This window comes from Papio anubis, chromosome 6, assembly GCF_008728515.1.
Source record: "Papio anubis isolate 15944 chromosome 6, Panubis1.0, whole genome shotgun sequence".
Lineage (NCBI taxonomy): Eukaryota > Metazoa > Chordata > Mammalia > Primates > Cercopithecidae > Papio > Papio anubis.
The window spans coordinates 78,771,464-78,797,394 of record NC_044981.1 but is presented as its reverse complement, the minus strand read 5'-3'; the positions used below and the strand labels follow the sequence as shown (position 1 = coordinate 78,797,394).

Below are 25,931 nucleotides of genomic sequence, written 5' to 3'. Positions count from 1 at the left end.
CACCTGTAGTCCCAGCTACTTGTGAGGCTGGGATGGGAGGATCGCTTGAGCCCAGGAGGTTAAGATAGCAGTAAGCTGATATCACCACAGCACTCCAGCTTGGGTGGCAGAGTGAGGCATTGTCTAGCGGGGAGAAAAGCTAACCCAAAAATAATTAGCAAAATTGGGAAGTTGAAACTTGCTTAAAAGTTTGGAAATGCTCTCTCACAAAGTTAGTCCGTTATGATCATCTAGAAGCCATGGTTTATTATTTTACCTATGTATCATAAAACACTCTTTTTGCAAAGTATTTTTTGTTCACAAGTCCAAATGTAAAGACTTTCAGACACCTGCGGTGAGCATTTCTAATTAAGGAATTGTGTTGATTTACACTGGCCCCTCACCAAAAAAATTCAGTATGTGATTAAAAAGAATGGGCCAGACATCATGGCCCACGCCTGTAATCCCAGCTCTTTGGAAGGCAGAGGTAGGTGGATTGTTTGAGCTCAGGAGTTCAGGACCAGCCTGGGTAACATGGGGGAATTCCATCTCTACAAAAATACAAAAATTTGCTGGGTATGGTGGTGCACACCTGTAGTCCCAGCTACTGGGGAGGCTAAGGTGAGAGGATGGCTGCAGCACAGGAGGTGGAGGTTGCAGTTAGCCGAGATGGCACCACTGTACTCCAACCTGGGTGACAGAGTGAGACCATGTCTCAAAAACAAAACAAAGCAAAACGACCCAAACCACTGCCATAATTTTGAATATATTCAAGCTGTAATGTAATAAATAGCTTGAATACAACACAGTTTCATTTTCAAGTGATTTGTATCAGCTAATCCTATAAACACTAAAACTGTAATAGGTAGACTAATTCCTTTTGAAGAATGACTCTTGTGACATTGCCAGTATCTGCATCTATTTTTTATTCTTTCGTTCCTTTAAGAGTTCATTATGTGGCCGGGCGCTTTGGCTCAGGCCTGTAATCCCAGCACTTTGGGAGGCCAAGATGGGCGGATCACAAAGTCAGGAAATCGAGATCATCCTGGCTAACATGGTGAAACCTCGTCTCTACTAAAAATACAAAAAATTAGCCAGGCGTGGTGGCGGGCACCTGTAGTCCCAGCTACTTGGGAGACTGAGGCAGGAGAATTGCTTGAACCCGGGAGGCGGAGCTTGCAGTGAGCCGAGATTGTGCCGCTGCACTCCAGCTTGGGTGACAGAGTGAGACTCCATCTCAAAAAAAAGAAGACTTCATTATGTGAGCTTTGCTTGGACACCCAGAACAATTATGAAACTATTGTACAATTTGCTTACTTCATTGAAAACTTTCCATTTTATAGTTTAAAAGTTTTGGTTTTCATTTTTTATTTGTGGACTATAGGAGCTATTGTATTTGAAATGCAAGTTCACCATCCAGCTAGGATTAAGGGATAACATTTTGGCAATTGTGTAAGTTCACATTCTTGGGTTCCAAGCAACAGTTTCAAAAAAGGTTTCCTTTCTTCTTTGTTATTTCCAACATAAAGAAATCCTGTCATAGAATTTCTTTCTATCGTGAATGGACAGCTTCTATCACAGAACGACAGAATCTTAGAGTTGGATCTAGTCCACCATCCCACTCAACTCAAGAATCCATTAGTTAGCATAATTTAGTATCCCAATGGATGATCATCTAGTCTTTGCCTAAAGTCCACCAGTGATGGGAAAATTCATCATCATAAACCCCTATTCCATTTATGGTATAGTGGAAAGCCCAGTGGTTTTGGAAACAGACAAGATGGATTACAATTTTCAGTTCTAACAACATGAGCTAGGGCAAAGTTACTGTCTCTGAGCCATGTCTTCCATGCCTATGTGTAGCATATAAGTGCTCAAAAACTGGCTGATGACAAATGGTATGAAGATAAAACTAGTTAATGTAAAACATCTTCAGTGGTTGAAAGCTCTTCCCCCTTTCCCACAGAAAGAAAATTCTTTCTCTATTAAGCCAAAATCTGCTTTCCCATAAATGAGTTCATTCAATAAATTTATAGTAGTACTGTTCAAGGTACTGTATATAACTGTGAACAAGACAGAGGGAAACTTACTATCAGGGAAATGATGTTCTAGTGAGAAGAAACAGACCAACAGACAATAAATTAATGAATTAAGTTCATAGAAAAAAATTAGTGAATAGATAATGATACCTAATATACAAAAGGCTAAATCAGTTATGTACTAATTACTTGGTGGCTACTTCAAGGCAAGATACTGCTGAGGCAGTGTCACTTAAGCTGAAATCTGAATGACAATTCTTCTACTCCTTGTTTCTAGATATGGTTTCCGGGCAGCTCAGAAAAATTCTTTCCAATTGTGGAAGGCAGCTAACATGTTTATCTTTAGTTCTTTCTCTTCAAGCTGAATATTCAGTCACTTCAACTCTTTCTTATATAACATGATTTCAACAAAAATTTTCAGCTGGGAAGGCTCATGTTTTATTAACGCCATCTTTAAATGTGTCCTTAAATTGAAAACAATACTCCAGGTGTAGCTTGAACCATGTGGACATGGTAAGAACACCTCTTCCCTTCCATCTGGATTCTGTACTTCACTGATGATACCTCAGCTTACACTGTCTTTTTTGGTAGCCCAATTATAAACCAAAACCCAATTCTGGCGAAATTTTCATCAACTAGAAATACCCAGCCTTTTCCACAGGAACTCCTATTTTGATGCATTGCCTTCTTCCTATGCAGGGACAGTTGTTTCTATACCAGGACTTTACATTACTTTTTTTTTTTTTTTTTTTTTTTTGAGAGGGAGTCTTGCTTTGTTGCTCAGGGTGGAGTGAGGTGGCACAATCTCTGTTCACTGGAACCTCCGCTTCCTGGGTTCAAATAATTCCCCTGCCTCAGTCAGCCAAGTGGCTGGGATTATAGGCACATGCCACCACACCCAGCTGATTTTTTTTAATTTTTAGTAGAGATAGGGTTTCACCATGTTGGCCAGGCTAGTCTCAAACTCCTGACCTCAGGTGATCTGCCCCCTTGGCCTCCCAAAGTGCTGGGATTATAGGCATGAGCCACTGTGCCTAGACTACATTTGCTCTTGCTACAGTTTATCTTGTGTTTCAACCAATTCTTTCAGCCTATGGAGGGTTTTGAATCCTAATTCTTTCCTCTACCATACTAGCTATTCCTTTCACCTCCAGGTCATTCACAAATTTAGCTAATGGTTGCTAGGTCTATGAAATGGGCATTCTGACAAATATAAAAATATTTCAGAGCCTTGATAAATTATTCAAGAAGTACAATTTGTTAATGAAAAAGAAAAGCCACACTACTGTGGATGATTACCCACCACCATCATCCCATGTTTCCTCAATCATCTGTATTAAGCATTAATTTTATAATTAGGAAGAAAGTTATAAGAAATACATATCACAATATAAGTATACCATCTATATTTTCATCTAAAAAGTTGGTAAATGTTAAAGAGTAAAGACAATGAAAGAGCTGTGTGTCATTATATTAAAGACTTCCTCAAAGGCTGATGCAGGGCTGTTAATTTAAATCCAACTCAACCTGGGCAATAATAATATATTTATAAGTATATTAATGTATTATGGTAGCAAAATAATGGTCTAGAAGGACGCAGGCCTTTGATTCAATATCCTCATATTTGTTATAGTCTCAACAAAATGAGATTTTCTGGTGAAATTTCTTCTTCTATTTCTTAATTTAAAAGTATTTTTCTCAATAATCCCTAGAAATAGTGATTATTTGAGTCAAACCTTTAAAAAAGCATAATTTTCTGCCATAGTGTATGCTTTAAAAACTAAACAAAAGTGTTTAGAATTTAAACTTTGAATCTTGGCATACAACTAATACTCAGAGGACCAAGAATGCATTTCTAAGTGTGGGAAAGCATTTGCCTTTGAGAGAAGTTTAGAACAAAAAATAACATTTTGCTGGGTGTGGGCAGAGAATTAGTTCTTATTCAGAGAGAAATGCTTACGTGATATAATTGTCTTAATACAATTTGTACATAGAACACATTGACCTTGAGAAGTTCAGGTGAATTTGAATATTTATCCTTTTATTTCCCTGGAGATCCGACATCGGAATTTGGTTCTTTTTTTTTTTTTTTTTTTTTTCTGGTAAACCTTAGCTTAAAACCTAAACTGTGTCTTTTTCTAAAACTTGAGAGTAAAGCAGGCAAAAGCAGGGGTCATCACCTTAATAACATCATCCTCCCCTCCCTGCTTCCCAGCTCTCTGTTGCTAATCTCAGGGCAAGAATGAGCTGGAACATGGCAGGTAAAGCTGTTGCATAGGCTCAGTTGAGGAAAGAGGGAGACATCTGAGATGAAGAATCATTTCTGGTTGTTAAAACAATGACTAATTTTCCTTTAAAAGCGTGGGCATGGTCTTGATAAACACATTTCTTTTTTCATCATATCAGATTTCATATCAATGACATTCACTGATTTTGCTTGTCACCTAAGAGAGTTAGTCAGTAGGCACCTTACTGCTTAAGATGGAAGTTAGAGAATGTCCTAGGGCATGTACACACCCTCCATGTCTCTTCAAGTACAGGGCAACACACGTCTTGAACTCCTACTATGCCCCAAGAACCAGGGATTCGAAGATGAATGAAATGTAGGTCTTACTCTCAAAGAACTCACAATTAAGTAGGAAAGATATAAGCAACCTGGATATAAGTGCAACCTAGAGGAAAACACAATAAAGGTATGCTCATCTTATTGTGTGATCACCAAGAGGAGACACCCAAACCCAAGCCAGAGGGATTCCTAGAGGAAGCAATACCCTGTAAGCTCAGCCAACAAAATTCTCAGACCACCATGCTCATCACTGCCTCTCCCCAGCATCTACCATAGTGCCTAGCCCATACTAGGTGCTTAATAAATATTTGCTAGACCAAATATTTATTAAGCACAAGAGTAGTGTGCTTTACTCTTGTTAAAAGATTTTATGCAAGATCAAAAGAACTGCATATTCTCATTAAAGCTTCAAAGAATTCAGTTATATCATGCTTATTATCTCCACATTTATCATACTTTATATCGTAGACATAATTAACTGTGCTTATTATTATTATTATTTTGCAGTTGCAAGATTTAATAGAGTGAAAACAGAGCTCCCATACAAAGGGAGGGGACCTGAAGGGGGTAGCCGGTGCCGGCTCGAATGCCTGGGTTTATATCCCAATCATTGTCCTTCCCCCCGTGCTCTCAGGCGATAGATGATTGGCTATTTCTTTACTATCTGTTTTTGCCTATTCAGCATTTTAGTGAGCTCTCTTTACTACCTGATTGGTTATGTGTGAGCGAAGTTGCAAGCCCTGTGTTTAAAGGTGGATGTGGTCACCTTCCCAGCTAGGCTTAGGGATTCTTAGTCGGCCTAGGAAATCCAGCTAGTCCTGTCTCTCAGCACCCCCTCTCAACAGGAAGACCCAAGTGCTATTGGGGAGGTTGGCCAATGACCGCTCTAGCTGCTTCCTGCTGAATTGGGGTGTAGTAGGGGTCATGCAGTTGAGATTTCCTCGGGAGGGGTGCGTTCAATGTCATTTACATCAGAGCATAGGATAGCAGGCTGGTCCAGTTGTCTGCGATAGATCTTAGTCATGGACTGCATCTGGGGCTCCACTTGAAGAACGATTTGTAGTTGTACAGCTTCAATTCTGGAAGAGACAAACTTAACAAGAAGGTTAAAGATACAGGAATTGAAATGTGTGGCCTGCAGTGCAGGGGATTATTTCTTTGGCACACTTCCCAGGCCCTGACTCCCTGACTATCTGCTTGATAGTTTTGAAAACACCTGGTCCAGTAAATAATGATTTGGCCATCTGATGGGTGCTATCAATGCTTAAGTGAAAGGTCTGGTGAAGGGTTTTAAGTAATTTCCACTGGTTAGCTGCAGACAGAAGTATTTTTCCTTCTTTGGTGGCTAGCCATCCTGAGGGGAGGAAACTATGTCCTCCTGAGGTTTCCCATTCTATTTCTTCTGCTGAGTACTGGGGCTTGGTTTCCTGGAGGAGATTACCCCATACTAGGGGTCCTTCTATAAGCATTTCTAATGGAGGGTCCTGCCTTGTGACTCTTTTGGCTTCAATATCCGTTTGGCGGTTCCCTTCTATTTTCCTTTCCTTTCCTTTCTGATGACCCTGGCATTGTAAGACTGCCACCTCTTTAGGTTTCTGTACAGCCAATAATAATCTCCTAATGGCTTCCTGATGTTTGACAGGTATTCCCTCGGAAGTCAGGAATTCCCTTTCTCTCCATATTGCTGCATGGGCATGGAGGACTAGGTAAGCATACTTAGAGTTTGTATATATATTTACCCTTTTTCCTTCTCCTAATTCTAATACCTGAGTGAGGGCTATTGGTTCTGCCAGCTGAGTGCTAGTTCCTGGAGTGAGGGGATTACTTTCAAGTATTCCATTATCACTGACCACTGTATACCCCGCTTTTCAGAAGTCCTTTTTCTACAAAGGAACTTCCATCAGTACACAAGCTGAGGTAGGGATCAGTCAAGGCAACCTCTAGAAAGTTCCTTTGAGCGGCGTAGATTTGAGCAATCACCTGTTGACAGTTATGTTCTATCTTTTCTTCATTGTCTGGAAGAAATGTGGCTAGGTTAAGAGTTGCACAAGTGTGCAGTCGCAGCACTGGCCCTTCAATTAATAGAGCCTGATATTTAAGCAAATGATTGTCCTGACAGCCACAAGTCTCCTTTAGCAGTGAGTATGCCGTTTACATCATGAGGTGTCCACACAGTAAGATCTCTTCCCTGTATTATTTTAACTGCTTCAGATACTAAGACTGCTACTGCCACCACTACCTGTAAACAATGAGGCCAACCCTTTGCCACTACATGAATTTTCTTACCCAGATATGCCACGGGTTACAAGCTGGTCCCTGAAACCTGTGTAAGGACTCCTAGAGCTATTCCTGTTTTTTCTGTGACATATAAAGAAAAGTCTTGCCCCATTGTCAAGCTTAACACTGGGACTTACGTTAGGGCCTTCTTTAGGGCCTTGAAAGCCACTTTTGCTTCAGGTGTCCATCTTACTAAATAGATATTGGCTTTCTGAGTTTCCTTAATTAGTGTATATAATGGCCTGGTTATTTTGCCGTACCTGGTAATCCATATTCGGCAGAAACCTGTTATGCCAATGAACCCTCTTAGTTGCTTTTAGGGTTTTGGGATGAGGATAAGCCAGTATAGGCTGGATATGAGCCTCACTGAGGGCCCTAGTGCCTTTGGATAATTTTAGCCCTAAGTATTTAACCTGCTGTAAGCAGAGCTGAGACTTTGGTTTGGAAAACTTGTAGCCACAGGTGGCGAGGAAGTTTAAAAGCACTTGGGTGGCTTGATGGCACAAGGTTCCTGAACAGGTGGCTAGAAGTAAATTATCCATGTACTGAAGGACAACAGTGTCCAGGTATGAGAGCTGGCTCAAGTCTTGGGCTAAAGCCTGGCCAAATAGATGGGGGCTATCCCTGAACTCTTGGGTTAAAACAGCCCAAGTGAGTTGAGGCATTGGGTTTGAAGGATCTTCAAAGAAAAATAAGAATTGAGAGTCAGGATGTACCAGGAAACAGAAAAAGGCATCCTTAAGGTCCAGGACTGTAAATCACTCTTCTTCCTCTGGCATTTGGGAAAGCAGAGTATAAGGGGTTAGGTACAGCTGGGTATAGAAGGATAATGGCCTTACTGATAATCCTGAGATGTAGCACTAACCTCCACTGTCCACTGGGTTTCTGTACTCCTAAAATTGGAGTATTGCAGGGGCTATTGCATAGTTTTACTAGGCCTTGGGCTTTTAGGTCCTTAAGAATCTTTTGGAGTCCTTGTTGGGCCTCGGGTCTAAGGGGGTACCGCCTTTGGTAGGGAAAGGAGGTGGAATCCTTTAGTTTAACTTGAACAAGATGGGCATTCTTTGCTCATCCATATTGTCCTTTTGGTGCCCAGACTTCAGGATTAATTCCTTCCTCAAGCAGGGAACACAAACGGGTGTTCCTTCTCCTGTGTTCAGGTGTGTAATGGTCCCTGCTTTTGCTAGAATGCCTCTCTCTAACAAGGGAGTGGGGCTTTCAGGCATAATTAGAAAAGCATGTGAAAAGAGTAAAGTTCCCCAGTCACAACTTAGTGGCTGGGAGAAGTATCTAGTGACTGGCTGTCCTAGGACCCCTCGGATAGTGACAGATCTGGAGGACAGTTTTCCAGGACAGGAGAGTAAGACTGAGAAGGCTGCACCAGTGTCCAGGAAACAGTTAACCTCCTGGCCCTCAATGGTCAAGCATACCCGGGGTTCTGTGAAGGTGATGGTATGGGCTGGAACTTGCCCCGGGCACCCTCAGTCCTGCTGCTGGATCATCTGGTTAGTGGCTTCTGACTCAGAGGACTTTTGTCCCCTGGGGCAGTGGGCCTTCCAGTGATTCCCTTGACATAAGGGGCATGGATGAGGGGGCGGCTTATTTCTACTTGGACAATATTTTTTAAAGTGTCCTTGTAGACTGCACTGGAAGCAAGCCCTATTAGGCATTTGATTTGCCCAGCCTTTCCCTGTTCCAGAGCCTCCAAAGTCTGCTTGCCTGAGGGCCATGACTAAAGCGGTGGCCTTTTTTTTTTTAATCCCATTTTTCCCATTCTGCCTGCTCCTCCTGATCTCTATTATAAAAAATTGAGGTTGCCAAGTTCAATGGAGTTTCTAAGTTTTGCTCCAGGCCTAAGGCAGACTTTTGAAGTTTTTTTCTAATGTCTGCAACTGACCGAGTGATAAACTTATCGTTTAAGATTAGTTGGCCTTCCACAGAGTCAGGTGACAGAGATATGCTTCCTCAATGCCTCCCTTAGTCTCTCCAGAAAGGCAGTAGGATTTTCTTATTTTCCCTGTGTTATAGTGGACATCACTGAATAATTTATAGGCTTCTTCCTAGTTTTCCTTAGTCCTTCTAGCATGCAAGTTAGCAAATGTCTGCAGCACCAATCTCCATGTTCTGATTCTGCGTCCCAGTGAGGGTCTACACTGGGAACTGCCTGCTGGCCTGTGGGGAATTGTTCTCTTTCCTCTGTTGTCATCCTATCATTGACCTGACTGAGATACCAGAGATCGCCAAACCCTCGAGCTGCAGTTATGGCACCACTTCTCTCATTTGGAGTTAGTGTCTGATCTAGCAGTAACATATCTGTCCATGTCAGATCAAAGGATTGTCCTAACCCTTGTAAAACATCAATATAGCCATCAGGGTTATCTGAGAATTTACCTAGATCTATTTCAATTTGCTTCAAGTCTGACAGGAAAAAAGGTACATATGCTCTGACTGGGCCAAATTCTCCAGAATAAATCTTAGGGGTGTTTTTGCCTTGGGGGGAACGTTTCCCATCTGAAAAAGAAACGTAGGGATACCAGCACCCCTAGTCATTTTCCGATGAGCATTAGTCCTAGAGCATCCTCTATGGTCCGAATGCTTACTCCTTTCCAGGGTGCGTAACCACCCATGGACCTCTGCTTATCGGATTAGTTACGTTCAGCAATGTAGCAGTCCTGCACCTGTTTTCCCGCCCTTCTTGACAACAAAGAAAGGGGTCTGGGCTGCTGGATTCTAGTGGTCCTTTACCAGCGTGCCCAACATTGCCTTTGCGCTCAGAGGTGAGTTCTAGAGCTGGGCTGGGTTCCTGAGTATTTCATAACAACCCAGCTGCCCCATCAAGATGCATTCCTATCAACAACAGTTCTTGCGCAAATTCGTTTCAGAGAGGGTGTAGGTAACATTTTGAGTCAGGATTGCAATAGAGTGAGTTTTTTTTGATTCTGTAAGTACTTTAAGGCTTGACTGAGTGCAAACAGCTCGTGCATTTGAGCAGACCAATTATTAGGCAATTTTCCTAACTCAGCTTCCACAAGAGCTTCCCTATCAATTACTGAATGTCCATTGTGTGTGTGTTTTATTTTTCCCTCAATCACCCTGGAGGAACCATCTATCATCCTGTCCTGAAGGGAGTTCTTCCTAGGTCTAGTTGGATCTTTGTATGATCATTAAGATTTAAATCCCCTGTTAGGAAATCTGCTGGGTTAAGGGAATTTTCAGTGGTTAATGTTAAATCACCTTTTTCTAACAGAATAACCCCATTCTTTAAGATTTTTGAGTTAGTAAGCTACATTTTTGCTTTTTTGACTTAGAATAATTCTGAGCTGGTGAGGTGTGCTCACAATGAGATTTCCTTGAAAAGTTACTTTTCTACTTTCTTCTGTTAGCAAAGCAATTGCTGCTATAGATTGAATGCATTTGGGCCATCCGCGGTTTCCTGGGTTAAGAATTTTTGATAGGAAGTCTGCAGGTTGTCAGTGGTCTCAGTGTTTTCAGGATAAGCCCTTGCTTACACTGACCACAAGGTAGTATTGGAGTGTTATAGGGTCATGGAGAAGACCTTCGATTATCAATTATAGGTTTTAAATTTACCTTGGCTTTTAAAGGAATAGGACACACTGTTTTTTTCTTTACTACTTCTATCTTTCTCTTTCTTTCTCTCTTTGACTTCCTCTTTGATCTCTCTCTCTCCCCTCTATCTCTCTCTCTTTCTCTTTTCTCCTAGCCATTTACAAACTTGGGGCCCTGGCAAGGGTGTTGGGGAATGGGTCCCACATAATTGCCGATATTGAGAGCTGTATGCCTAAATTGGGAGGGACACCAGAGACAAGACTCTCTGGGTTCATAGCCTAGGGGCCTAAGGATGCAGCATAGAGCTTCCTTAGATCCCTTTGAGAATACAACTTGCTAGAGGAAATGAAAGTCTGAACCATTAGTACCTAGGAGGCAGGGATGAGGACATAGATTCAGAGGTAAGAAGAATTTTGGGGCTATACTTTCAAGAAAGTTGTGGTCGGGACCCAGGAGGTATGGGTCAGAAGGAAAGGTAGGGGCACACGCATGGGTGACTGTTGAATAGAGACTTCTGGCTGCACCATGATCTCAACCGACTAATGCCGAGAGTTCAGGACGACAGCTTTCCACCTCTAGTCGACTCTTGGCTTCCCCAGGAAAATTGAAAGCAGAAGCTGATTCCAGGCAGACCAACGCTTCCAACCCAGAAGGGATGGGGGTTGTTAGAAAGCCCTTTCCCAGACAACCTTACCCCTGAGTCTTAAGTCCAGCAGCCACACTAATTGTTTTTAACCAGCCAACAGGTGCCAGTATTTTCCTCCAATTCTAAGGATAGGACAGAATAGCAAGTGAAAGTGGTCCAATATTACTCACCGCTTTGGAGGTCCCTTCATGGTTGTCAAAATGTTACCGGGGGGGTCCTTGCTCCTAGAGCTCCCAAGATGGTGGCAAGCCTCTTGTTCTCTGACCTGGGGTTCTTGGCCTCACAGATTTCAAGGAATGGAATCTTGGGCCATGCAGTGGGTATTATAGCTCTATTAGAAGCCATGGGTCACAGAAGAGAACTGTGGAACCCAGTGACTAGTGTTCAGCTCGATTAGGATGAACCCAGGCACTTAGTCGTGCAGGAACAATGGTGAGCCTTTAGCCCAATTGGGAGCAGCAATGGGTGCCTCGCTGGATCAGGAGCACAGTGGACACTCTGCCAGATCCGGAGAGGTGGAAGTCAGCAGCAGGTCTGTGACAGTGGCAAACAGCAGTGGTGGGCAGCGAGCAAAGGCTCAGCTCAAGCCGTAACAAGCACGGACCAGAAGAGTGTGCAGTTGCAAGATTTAATAGAGTGAAAACAGAGCTCCCATACAAAGGGAGGGGACCCAAAGTGGGTAGCCCAACTGTGCTTATTATTTGCTATGCCACCTCCTCCAGGAATGTGAGCTTTTGATGCTGGAATTTGCATTTCTATAGCCTAGAACTGTGGCTGGCATCTAGTAGAAATTCAATAAATATATGTTGAATGAATATGGAGTTCAACACTAGTGACACTGATGAAATGAACACTAGTGACACTGACGAATAAGTAAAGCCAAAATACATTTGGCTTTACTTATTTTGGGGGTGGGTTACATGAAGCAAATTCATGAGACTCCATATGAGAATTTCAGTACCTAAATTCTTGTTGCCTAGGGCAATGGTCCTGGGTTTTCTGAGACTCTCACGAAGCTATTAACTCTCTCTATAGAAAAATTTACACATACATCAAGTTTTGACATTAACAAATATACAAAAATATTTGGTTGAGACCTCTTGACCTAGTGGAGAAGTGAGAAAATTTGAAAAGAATTGATTAGGCTTTTTTTTTTGTGAATTTGCTTTTTATTGGCGGGGGGCAATTTTAATGTCCATCTTCAAGTGTCCTTTATCTTACTTTATTTGTAAATTAAGAGCTATTGTATGATACATGTATCAATCTGTATTCTATGATATTATCTAGCTCAATACTGAAACATTTTGAAAAAATTTGATTTTTCTTCCTTCTGACTCTCTTTAATTTTGTTTAACAACATGAAAAATGTTTTGAGCATTTAGATATATCATTAAGTGAAAACTAGGCAATTATTTTAAAATTTATATAAGAAATTATTTCAAACAATTTTTAAAATTTCAGAGTACAAAATAGACTGTGCTTTATTGAAATAAAACTCACCAACCTTTAGAAATGGTCATCCGAGATTGTTGAGATCTACAAAAGCTCTCAAGCTATAATGCATTTCCCATATCAGGTGTGGTAAGCAGCCTCTTAAAAAACTTCCAAAGATCACTGCCCCTTGGTATCCATGTATTTTGTGCAGTCTCCTCCCCTGGAGCATGAACTAAACATAATGACCTGCTTTTAACTAACAGAATATGGCAAAAGTGAAGGGCTAACACTTCTGAAATTAGCTTATAAAAGTCTGTGGCTTGCATTTTGCTTCTAGTCTGCTTCTCACTCTGGCTTTTCTTGTTTGCTTGCTTGTTCTGATGAAGCAAGTTGGCGTGTTTGATTTGCGCTATGGAGAGGTCCGCAGAACAAGGCCAACTAGAGACTGAATCCTGCCAACATCCACAGTGTGAATGAGCTTGGAATCTGACCTTCGCGTAGTTGAGCCTTGAGATGGCTGCAGCCCTGGTCATCACCTTGACTGCTGCCTTATGAGAGACCCTGAGCCACGGTACCCAGATAAACCCTCTCTGGATTCCTGACCCACAAAAACTGTGAAATAAAAATGTCAGTTTAGGCCACTAATTTCTTACACATTGGTAGATAACTAATATATCGAAAACTACCTTAACTACTGCCAGGAACACTCTGATGTAACTCAAATGTCACTACAATGGCCTTTAGGGTGAAACAAGTATTTCATAGTAAGAGTAGCATATTTCCAGCAAAACCATCATTACTAAGATTCAGTTTACTCTCTTTTTAAAAAATTATCTAATTATATGGTTCTCCAATAACCTTCCTGCCCCACCCCCACTACAAGTTTTTCTTTGTAGTGTTCCACTTCTGCTTCATTTTAATAGGTTGAACAGAAAGAAATATTAGCAATGTCATTTTAAAATGAATAAATTAGTTTCATGAAATGACTATGTAGAATAAGGAGATATCGGAAAAGAAAAACCTGACAATTATAAATGTAAAACTAAATTTACATTTATATGCACTGCAATTATCAGTGGTTTTGAAATAATTGGCATGTTGTAGAATGTTTGTTTAACATTTCTAAAAAAAAAAAGTCTCTAGGGAGATTTGAGTTTTGTCTGGGTTTGTTAAGTCCTCTTCTGTTTGCAAGACTGCTATAGAGTATAAAGACTGTCATAAGTAGAAACTGGGAAACAAAAGCATCTTAAATTCAAGTAAATTGTTTCACTGAAGGAAGAAATAACCCTTTCCCATGTGTTTGATGTGAATTTAAAAGCAGCTAATTCTAGAAAAATTGTAATACATTATCTTCCTTGGAATATGGAGGTTGGGAGTAGCTTATATGAAAAAGTGAGATCTTTGCATATAAGAATTAAAATACCATTTTGTCATTCTCTCTACTGCTCTTTAATACTTCAGAAACTACGGTTTCAAATTTATATGACTTTACCTTTATGCCCTTTTCCTTTTTGCTATGTGCACATATACTTATTAAGAAACTACATGTGTTGTGGTGGCTCACGCCTGTAATCCCAGTACTTTGGGAGGCCAGTATGGTGAAACCCTGTCTCTACTAAAATCCAAAAGATTAGCCGGGCATGGTGGCGTGTGCCTGTAATCTCAGCTACTTGGGAGGCTGAGGTAGCGGAATCGCTTGAACCAAGGAGGTGGAGGCTACAGTGAGTCGAGATCATGCCACTGCACTCCAGCTTGGCGACAGAGCAAGAGTACGTCTGAAAAAAAAAAAAAAAAAAGAAAAAGAAAAAAAAAACTATGTGTGTTGAAAGAAAATATAATTTTAAAAGTATTTTAGCCTCATGGAGATGGACTTAGTGTCTCTTCAACATATATTAGAAAAAAATAAGAATTTCCAGACAAATTATATATAACAATGTCCAGGTGATTTAATATTTGTAGTAAGTTAGCAATATATTTTCTACAATTATATATCAGTTTCCCTGTACACAGGGCAAACACATCAAAGAATGAATCAAAGTCTCTGGGACCTGACCTGTAAAACTAATCATTTATTCTCTGGCAAACCTAGAGCTGTCACTGAACTTAATTTCAAGTCTTTAGGGGCATTTTGATAATTATATTCCTTTTAATTGAATTATTTTTATAGTTTTGCTCTAACTTTGCTTGTGTTCTGGCAGCTTCTTCCCTTTTCTGCTTAGGGTGATCTTTTCACTGCTTGCTGCTTGTTTTTTTCCATTGCATCGAATGGGTTAGTAAAGCATGAAGAAAGGAAAGGGAAGGGATGAAGCAAGTGTGTGGGGATTGTTGATCTTCTCTTTGTGCAGTTCTGGTTTGCCTGATAAAACTTAATTCCTGCCTTGCCCTGATACTCTACCACACTAAAGCCACAGTGGGGGCATAATGGTCTCAGGTCTCTCCACAGCCCAATTTAACTGCATGACAGAGCAGTTTCCACAGCAATCAGAGAGGAGAAAACGCTGAGGAGCCTCCTTTTCTGCTCTATTAGCCTCAGAGGATGAACAGTCAGTGGAGGTGGAACGAGTAGGGAGGAAGCTTGGAATTACTTACTCCAAATGTTTCCGCATATGGTTCTAGCAAAGAATACTCGAAAGTTTTCTAGTATTCTAGCAAAGAATATCTCCAAATCTAAATATGAATGGCCTGGACATTTAAAAAATTACACATAGGGGTTTTGTATCAATATAAGTTCCACTCTTATTTGGAAGTCTTGAATGGATTTGTGTGGATAACAAATACAAAAAGCTTGGATATTGCCAAAACCCCAAAGTGACTTAATAACTTTCCTACCAAATCCATATGATTTTTTTCCCTCCTGCCCAAAGATTCCCCAGTTTCTCATCAGGAATTGGACCATGTCTTCAAAATGCATTTTAACACTCTAAATTTCCTCTGGCCTACGTGCTTTCATTCAGGTCTCTCCATCTATCATGAATGAATCTCTTGTATAACTCTCCTGAGTACAACGTTTCATGCACACATTTTCCCTCTTCCAAGAACCAGAAAATGTGGAGCTTTGCCATTAAATTAGGAGCTTCAGCTTAGAACTAGATTTGAAATGCCAAGTTTCTGGTGACATTACAGATTGATAGTTTGTGCTTAATGCTGGCTTCATTCTATTTCTGGCAGGTCACTGGATGTTAACTACTAGTTAGAGTGGTTAACAAAATTCACAGATTTAAAAAGTTTGTGTTTTGAGCTGATCTCCAAAACAAAGAATATTCTGTCCAGATTATTCAAGTTAAATAAAGCAATTTGATAAGGCTCTTTTGTCTGTGTGATTTTTTTATTCATTTAAAAAAATAATATCTTTTTGAGATAAGAAGTCAAATAATTTAACATGGTACCAGAAACAATTGACACTTTTAAAGCAAGAATTAGTCAGGTATTCCAAAGAGAAATTTTAATAGTTTTGAACCACTATTTTTTTGTGTTTGTAGAACTTTACTCAAAAATAAATATTAAATGTTTATTTTCTCTAACTCTAGCGTCAAATTTCTTAAAATACGTAGAACAATACTGAGAAGTAAAACGCCACATAATACTGTTGCTTAGCAAATTACTATTAGCATCATGTTGTATTTGAAAGTCAATTGTTTATTAAATAAGTTATATGACAATCTGTTCTTTAGGTGAGTCTGGGCTAAATAAAGTCAATCTATATTATTATAAAAAAAGTTAAACTTTCTATAAAGTTTTTTAAAATTTGACTTTTTAATTTTTAAGATCATTTTGATTTGTTTTTAGTCTGGCTTTTTCAAAGTAAGGACAGCAGGGTGGATCCACACAGGTGGAGTAAGGTATTCTGAAACTTACCCTCCCTAATTCAGAGTTGCATTATGTGGCTGGCTTCAGTGCCTACTGGCAAGCAGTCAGAGATTTTAAGGTATCCACACTGCAGGAAGGTAGTGAAGTATGATACCAAATCATCATCTCAAATTAACTTTGGAACAAAAAAAAATTGTGATTCCTAAAGTTTTATAATATATTGCTTTCATTATATCCTCCCCTGGTACGGTATGTTCCAAATGTAAGTGTTTTTTTTTTTTTTTTTTTTTTTTTTTTTGCAAACTTCAGAACTACAAAAGGAAACAAACCATCAACAGTTTAGAAGCAGATTTTTCCAAATTGAAAAAATTCTCAGGCCACTTTTAGTGGCCCAGCACTTTGGGAGGCTAAGGTAGGAGGATCGCCTAAGGCCAGAAGTTCAAGGTCAGCCTGGGCAACATAGCAACACACTGTCTATAAAGAAAATTCTCCATCCATTCAATATTCAGTGTCCAGTATTATTTTTAATATGTTTTTTTTTTTTTTTTTTTTTTTTGAGATGGAGTCTCATTCTGTCGCCCAGGCTGGAGTACGGTGGCGTGACCTCAGCTCACTGCAGCCTCTGCCTCCTGGGTTCAAGAAATTCTCCTACCTCAGCCTCCTGAGTGACTGGGACTACAGGCGCCCGCCGCCACGCCTGGCTAATTTTTTGTATTTTAGTAGAGACGATGTTTCACCATGTTGCCCAGGCTGGTAGCAAACTCCTGAGCTCAGGCGATCTGCCTGCCTCTGCCTCCCAAAGTGCTGGGATTATAGGTGTGAGCCACCATGCCCAGTCAAGTTCTCTCAACTTATTTATTTATGCACATTTTATATTGGTATCAAGAATTTGTCTATATCAAGTGCACCACCCTCTCCTTATTTCAGATGAGTTTAAAAAGTGACATAAAAAAGTGTTGGGAACAAACAGTTAAATAGGTCTCTTTATACATCCATGTGTGTGACTGTATTTTCCAAATGGCTGCAACATTTATCCTATCATACAAGCTCTTCTTACACGTAGCTTTGACACTCCTCCAATTGGGACAGGCTTTTGTGACTGTTTGGATCAAGAGAGTAGAAAAAAGTGACAATATGTGACCTCTAAGGCTAGGTCACCCAAAGGAAAGGCACATTCTGTCCTTTTCCCTGGAAAGGTTGCTCTGAAAGCCTTTGAGCTCCTGACAAGCACTTTGACTGCTCTGAGGCTGCCATGCTGTGAATAATTCAAATTGGCCCATAATAAAAGATCATATATGTAGAGAACCTGAGACTACTTGAGAGAGAGAGATGAGGGTGGAGGGCAGAGAGAGAGAGAGAGAGCGAGAGCACGCATAGCCACCCCTCACCCCTTTTTACTAGTCCCAGCCACTGTTAAACTGCAACGACATGAGAAACCCGGGACCATAACTAACAATCTAAGCCCTTCTCAAATTCTGAATGCACAGAAACCATGAGAGATAATGTAATGATTGTTATTGTTTTAAGCCATTAAATGTTGTAGTAATGTGTTACATACTGATAAATAACTGAAATATCCCATAAGCTTTTCCTAATTTGGGAGTGACATAATTTCCTTTCTTCTTGTAGAGTCTGAACAGCTGTACCATTTTCAACCTAAAGAACAGGTTTGGACTGGCACAGATACAAGTGGCAAGCTTTAGCACGACATGCATAGATAGCTGACCTCTGACCTAGATAGAGAAATGGTGCTTTGTAGAAGGTATACTGTGGTGATAGCTGGGAAAACATGAAAATTAAAAACAAGCAGCTTCAAAAACATTTTACTTTGTTTTAAGAGTAAAAAACACAAACAGAAAAATCCACTATAATATTAATCCTACAAGATTAATACTTAACCTTGTCAAGTCACTTAATTCTACTTTCTAAAGCCAAAACCTGTAATTGCTAAAATTGTAAGTAAAATTTATATTCTTAGAAAATTTTATTTCTTTTTCTTTCTTTTTATATGGTGTCTTGCTCTGTTGCCTAGGCTGGAGTGCAGTGGCACAATCTCGGCTCACTGCAACCTCCACCTACCAGGTTCAAGCGATTCTCCTGCCTCAGCTTCCCGAATAGCTGGGATTACAGGCGAGTGACACCACACACAGCTAATTTTTGTATTTTTAGTAGAAACAGGGTTTTGCCATGTTGGTCAGGCTGGTCTTGAACTCCTGACCTGAGGTGATCCGTCCACCTCAGCCTCCCAAAGTGCGGGATTACAGGCATGAGCCACCGTGCCTGGTCAATATTTGAATTTCTTTTAGTGATTGATAGTGTTTTCTTTTTAAAAGTTGAAAATAAATATACAGAGAAATGCACCTGATTTATTTTTATCTTTGTTTTCATTTGACAAATACCCATGTAGTGCTTACTATGATGAGGATAAATCACTGGAGGAGACAAAGGGAGTAACTTGATAAAGTTGGCCAAATTGGAACAGGAGCCCAGGAACTCTTAGTCCAAAGTCTGTATTCTAGATTACTAACTTCAATGCCTTCTTGACAAGTACACCAGCTATTACCTGTCTAAATAAGTATTTTCCCCCTTCAAAATTGAAGTATTTCTGGGAATATCCCCAGTGGGGGCAAATTTGCTATGAACATGCAGGTGAAGTGTCACTGAAGCTATCTTTTATTTATGTTTGAAAGAATACTTCTACCATTCAGAGAGATTTTCAAGTACTTAAATACAAGACATCCCAAATACTAATAAAAATACAATTTAAAACATTATGAATATTTAAAAATATTAGTCTTCATGTTGCTAATTGCTAAAGTGCACACTCATTTCTTTTACAGTTCAGATTTCATAATTACCTACCTCTTTACCTGTGTATTGGCTATTTCTCTCCATAAGCTTATGTTTGCCTACCAGTGCCTAGTCTAAGGCTTGGCATAGAGGAAGTGTTCAAGAAACATTTTGAATAAATTAAGGGGAAAATATCTATGTGAGGGAATGGGGAATGGCTTCGTAAGATGAACCAGATCTTGGAGGAAAGGAATAACATTTGTTGAGTGCTTACTATGGGATAGGCACTGTTCTAAGTGCTTTACATGTATCTGCATTATATAATATGACATAGTATAGCTTGTTTATTGTCTCAGTAGGATTTAATTTCTAGATGACAGAGAATTTGTATTATTTACTATAAATCTTCCAGCGCCTATATCGGGGCTGACACACAGTAGGTTGATCGGTAAGTATTTGTTGAATAAATACGCAAAAATCACCTCATTTAATCCCCATAACAACTTTAAAAGGCAGGTACTTTTAATATCCTCATTTTTCTGATGAGGAAGCTGAGGCCGAGAGGGAATAAGATTTTCAAAGACACAGGGCTAGAAAGATTCAAACCCAGTCAGTCTGATTCTAGACTTCATCCTTGTTATGGATTGAACTGTGTCCCCCGAAAAGATATTTTGAAGTTCTAATCCCTGGTACCTGTGGATGTAAAACTAATATAATCTTTTTTTTTGAGATGGAGCCTTGCTCTGTTGCTTAGGCTGGAGTACAGTGGCACGGTCATGGTTCACTGTAGGCTTGACCTCCTGGGCTCAAGCAATTCTTCTGCTTCAGCCTCCTGAGTAGCTGGGACTACAGGTGCATGCCACCCACCGGGATAATTTTTTTTCAAGTTTTTTGTAGAGACAGGGTCTCACTTTGTTGCCCAGACTGGTCTTAAGCTCCTGGCTTCAAGTGATCCTCCTGCCTTGACCTCCCCGAATGCTGAGATTACAGGTGTGAGCCACAATGCCTCGCCTGAAACTAATAAAATACTCTTAAAAGAATGTGCTATAGTGTTTACCCTGAGTAAATAAGAAATAATTCCAACAGAAGAACTGAAAAACATTTCAAATAATAGCATCTGGCCAGGTGCTGTGGCTCACGCCTATAATCCCAGCACTTTGGGAGGCTGAGGCGGGCAGGTCACTTGAGGTCAGAAATTTGAGATCAGCCTTGCCAACATGGTGAAACCCTGTCTCTACTAAAAATACAAAAATTAGTGAGACATGTGGTGCACTCCTGTAATCCCAGCTACTAGGGAGACTGAGGCAGGAAAATCATTTGAACCCGGGAGGCAGAGGTCGCAGTGAGCCAAGATTACGCCACTGCACTGCAGCCTGGGTGACAGTGTGAGACTCTGTCTGGGGGAAAATAATGGCAGCAACATTGAGAGTATGTGCAAAATTTCTCCAGCAGTTGGCTATCTTGAAGCACAATACTTATGTGGACATCTGAATTTCAGAAGGTTTATTTAAAATGCAGTTTTACTAATTTAGAATTTTAATCCATATGCCATGTTATCAACTGGGATGTTGTGAACTTTCAACAAAATGGTTTGAGGAATGAAACAACTAGGTTGACTATCTGAGAAGAAGGAAAAGAATTCGTGCTTTGTAAAGAAAATCAGTATGTTGCATGCATTTACAGTTATAAATAGCTATATATGTGAAATTAATAAGGTAGTATAACTTGAGTTACTCTGCAATTCATGTAATAACATCTGTATGAACATTACAGTAACATGGGTATGTATATTTACCTTTATTTATTTAAAACATTTAATTAAGCGCCCAAATGCATTGGATTAGACTTGTGCTCTCTAATTCGATGGGCACTGGCATGTTACTAAGCATTTGAAATGTGGCCAGTGCAAATGAGATACTCAGTTTTAAATTGTGTTTGATTTTAATTTAAATATAAAACAGATACTCAATTTAGTCATTGGAAAACTTTATGGTATATTTGCAACAAGTTAGGTATGAGAATCTCCTATTGCAAATGTAAGTTTCATAAAATTGAAATACAGATCAAATTTCTGATAAAAATTTGGTGTCTAAATTGAGATGTGTTATAAAATGCACACTAGATTTTGAAGACATAGTAGTAATGTACTTTCTGTGTGAAGAAATACAGAATCATTTAGTTAATATTACGAATCATCACCTAGATACATATTTTTTCTTTTAATCTTTTTTATCTCCTGAAAGTAAAATATTTGAATTGCTGTATGTGCTGTTATTTCTTGAATTTTCTATACTTGCAATCTCAACCGACATTAGATCAGAGTATCTATTACAATCATATTTTATGTTGTAAAAGCTCTTTGTGTGCTAAAATATAACTTGGGAAAGAAAAATCTGATTTTGACTGATAGCATTCTCACCTGTGTATGACAGAAATCTACAGGTTTTAGTCCCTTAATTTGTGAATGATACCCATTCTTAACATTACCAATTGAGTTCAGACTGACAGTGCAACCACAATTTGTTACAAGGCAAATTAAAGCAGTTTTTTTCTCTGCATCTGTTTTCCTACATTTTTGGAAATAAAACCTAACCTTATAAGAGATTATTATTAAAAAAGACTGAAAATTTTGATAATCTAGCTAACATTTATGTAGAAAAATAGGTTCTTTCCAGTATTCTTGGAACTACACGTGAATTTACTAAATGGCTCCTTCAGCTAGACCTTATCCTGTTTCATTGAAGATGACTGCAGCTATTTTAATAATTAAAGTAAACATATAAATGAAAGATGTGAATTTTACCTACTACTGGCAGGATATTGTAATTCCCCTGTAATGTTGCCTTTGAGGGAGAGGCCATACACTCTTTGTGGGTTACTCCCTGTACTTATAACACCTTTCCTATCTGTAGATATTAAATCTCAGAAACAGGAACACATAGGTAATATATCTAAATTCATGTAATAAGTACTTTATTATAATAAGGGTCTGTTATACTAACATTTTGTTTCTTCTTAAACAGCTTGAGTTGGCTCCCATGCCTGCTGTTAAACTGTTTTCTCTCACATAAAACACCCTAATTGTAATGTGCCTCAGTTAATTCAGGAGAGTGAGTTTTGTAAAGTACACCTTTTTCTTAGATGTTGTAGAATTAAGTATTTATGGAGTATAGAATTCACAATGAAAGGTGTCATTTAACTTCAAGGGCTTTTTAAAAAAGAACTTTGTGATGCCTAGAAAATATTCTCTATAAACACAACTAATTCTAGATAATTCAGACGAGGTCAAAGAAGCTTCTAAATGTAAGTATTGACAAAATACAATTACTGTAAGAAATCTTTCTGATAAAGCAAAGTAACATAAGTAGAAATGAAAACACTGTGGTTGGATGTGTGTCTAGAGTATAGAGTTATAAAATCAGCAAATGATCTCAAATACTATCCTTTGTAATATCAGTACGCAGAGACAAATGGGACAGAAACTAGCAATCCTATTCAACTGAAAAGGAAACTGGGGCACAGAAGGCTTTAGCGTCTGTTGCTATTATTTTATTTTTATCAGACAGACACTCCTTTTGGCTATGATCTGACTATTCCTCCAGTCCATGAACCTCCAAGCATAAATGTAAATAAAACAAAATAAAAATGACCCGGCTCTGTGACTCACACCTATAATCCCAGCACTTTGGAAGGCCGAGGCGGGAGGATCATGTGAGGTCGGGAGTTCGAGACCAGCCTGACCAGCATGGAGAAACCCCCTTTCTACTAAAAATACAAAAATTAGCTGGGCGTGGTGGCGCATGCCTGTAATCCCGGCTACTCGGGAGGCTGAGGCAGGAGAATCGCTTGATCCCGGGAGGCGGAGGTTGTCTTGAGCCCAGATCGTGCCATTGCACTACAGCCTGGGCAACAAAAGCGAAACTCCGTCTCTAAATAAATAAATAAATAAATAAATCAGCTTTCCAAGATAATTTAGTTTAACCTTCTGCTTTTACCAAAGAAGAAACCTAAGGCCTGAAAGACTGCTTACTCATCATTATTCAGAGAGAGCAGTGGTTCTTGAACATCAGGTTTCTAAAACTCCCAGAAAAATGATACACAAGATAAATAGGACTGTTCATTGGGCCTTTGAACCCTAAGACCTTGACTCTTATCTCATTGGAATTCAAATAAATTCCAGTGGAAATTAAACTGACAGGTGTGGCGCCTGAGCTCCCCTCTCTGGGCTTCCTCCCAGTTCCCTTGGGCCTTGGCATTCTGGGTCAAGGTTGATTCCCTCCGGCCTCAGCGCCCCGGGCACGGCCGGCATCCTGGACGGCGCGGCGAGGGCTGTAGATCTGTGGCTAGAGAGCTTCCAAGACGCTAACAAGAAGGGAGAGACGAATCTGATTCTCCTCAGCCTGTCGAGGTCTTCTGTCAACAGTCCTGGGGACCCCTCAGGAGTCCTTCGGTCCCGTAGCCCCCTCGGTGTCTATGGCTGCTGGCCCTGCCTGAACCTCTCAGGTTCGCACCTTCTGGCATTTTCTCGCACTTTCTCCAGCCTTCCCGGGCAGGGGGAACCTGGCCTGACGCTCCGCTCCCCCACCCTGGGTCTCTGGGGTCAGTGGAGCCACCCAGTGCACTGTGTTTGGCATGCCCACATGGAGAGAGGCGACTACAGTGGTGATCATAAGCCCATGGTGGGCAGAGGCCCTATGGAGCCCAGCGCTCCGGCGGCCACCCCCACTCTGCCACCAGCAGCGCTGTCAGGGCCTCGCTCTTCCTCCTCCTCCTCACACGCCGGCTCGGATGATCTCCTGCCATGACTCAGCGCTTCTCGCAGGCTGCCCTGCTGGGGACACCGGCTTCGCTCGGGCCTCTCCCGACGCGTCCACCCCCTCTCGCCACCCACGCCCGCCCCTAGCCGCTGGGCCTTTCCCAGTGCGGCCGCCGCCGCCACAGCTGCCGTCAGCACGGGCACCCCAGCAGCATCCGCCGCCTGCACCGCGCGCGCCGCCCGCCCCGGCCTGACCCCGCCGCCAAACCCGGCGCCAGCCATGGAGCCCGAAGTCCCCCGTCGCCGCCACACCCATCAGCGCGGCTACCTGCTGACGCGGAACCCTCACCTCAACAAGGTAAACCCACAGGCCCACCTGGCCGCCCATCGGCCCCTCTCGATCAGGGTCAGGCCCCTCTTGCAGGTCCCTGCACCATGGCCTCGCCCCTCCGCCACTCCCCTGGGAAGGTTCCCGGTGAGCGGCGGCGGCCTGGGGGGCCTTGGTGTGGGCAGAAGGAAGAAGGACGCCTAATCGGGTCCGTATCCACGAGAGTGATGGCAGGGCGGTGCCGGTGCCTCTGCACCTCGGCATCCCATGTTAGGGATAGAGGTAAAGGTGTAACTTGTTTGCGATACTTCGGCAGCAATTCTCCGAAAACAAGAGCCCAGACAATGAAAGTAGTATCAGACAAAGTGTGTGAATGGAGTATTTTTGGTGAAGGTAGCAGACAGGCTGCCAGGTCAGACTCCATGTGCCTCCCACTTACTGGTTGCACAGTGTGGCAATTATTGGAGGCTGATAAGGCGAGAAGTGATTCAACTGGTCCTGCCCAGACAGAAATGTGTACGGAGTGCCTTCAGATCACGTTAGCATTGTGGAAATCCAAGTCCTCTTGGTTTCTGGAGTGACACGGTTAAGAGTCTGGGAATGCGTGGTGGGTGGCCTCTGTCTTGGACACTTTGCATGGCTTGGTAGAAGAGCTCTGTCCCAGACATGGGACTGTGGGTAAAGCCATTTCTTTTTTCTTCTTCTTCTTCTTCTTCTTCTTTCTTCTTTCTTCTTTCTTCTTTCTTCTTTCTTCTTTGTTTTTTTTTTGTTTTTAATTTGGCTTCCTGGAAGTTAAAAACGTTTTTTTTGTTTGTTTGTTTAGAGCTGTTTTCTTTTTATTAAAGGGGAATTCGGTGTACACCCTGTTCGGAGACTCCTTTTCGGATCCTGGTAACACTTCATTTTCCTTCACTGGTGATGCAATATAAACACTCGGGATCTCTCTCAAATAAAAAAAAATACCTCCAAATTTATCATTTTACTTCCACACTTATTTTACAGCCCGGTTTATCTCTGAATTGTGCCTTTTGTTTGTGTGTGTGTGTGCGCTTTGGACATTTCCTATTTATTCAGGACTTTGAAAATGCCATCAGTCAGCACAGAGGTCTGTTTAGTTATTTTGGTTGTCTCTTTGGTGGACTGCTTTTTGCATTAAGAACAGGAGCTCAGCTTTTTCCTTGTCGTGTTCCTGATGATTTGTTGATCATATTAATGACTTAAAGACATGATTTATTTAATAAGTGACAGTTAGTGTGAGTTCTTTCTTGTTTTTTTGCGGTGACAGGCACCTTTTACAAATCTATGATGATGTGCTATCTGTGGTCATGTAGCATTATGAAATTGTAAGTAATTCCTACTTATTTCTTTCTTTAAAATAAATTTAATTGCTAGTTTGATTTTTTTATTTTCTTTTATTATTCTGCAGGTTTGCCACCTATTTTCAGTAAAACAAAAGTAAAATGTGATGTGACAAAACTATTTGTGACTTGTATGTGTCACCTGCCTACTGTAATTTATGACCACATTTTGGGTTGCCACTTAAGAAAGACCGGCCGGGCGCGGTGGCTCAAGCCTGTAATCCCAGCACTTTGGGAGGCCGAGGCGGGTGGATCACGAGGTCAGGAGATCGAGACCATCCTGGCTAACATGGTGAAACCCCGTCTCTACTAAAAATACAAAAAACTAGCCGGGCGTGGTGGCGGGCGCCTGTAGTCCCAGCTACTCAGCCTCCGAGTAGCTGG

General features: G+C 40.9%; 2 long non-coding RNA genes across 2 annotated transcripts; one reads left to right on the top strand and one right to left on the bottom strand.

Moving 5' to 3' along the window:
• Positions 1–4,095: 4,095 nt before the first annotated feature.
• On the bottom strand, positions 4,096–11,345 carry LOC116275324. Its single transcript, XR_004184338.1, has 3 exons — positions 11,245–11,345; positions 5,555–5,677; positions 4,096–4,690 (listed from the first exon to the last, which is right to left on the bottom strand). It is a non-coding gene; the product is annotated as an uncharacterized LOC116275324 (long non-coding RNA).
• A 59-nt stretch (positions 11,346–11,404) lies between these two features.
• Positions 11,405–13,153, top strand: LOC116275323. Its single transcript, XR_004184337.1, has 2 exons — positions 11,405–11,606; positions 12,895–13,153. It is a non-coding gene; the product is annotated as an uncharacterized LOC116275323 (long non-coding RNA).
• The last annotated feature ends 12,778 nt before the right edge of the window (positions 13,154–25,931 follow it).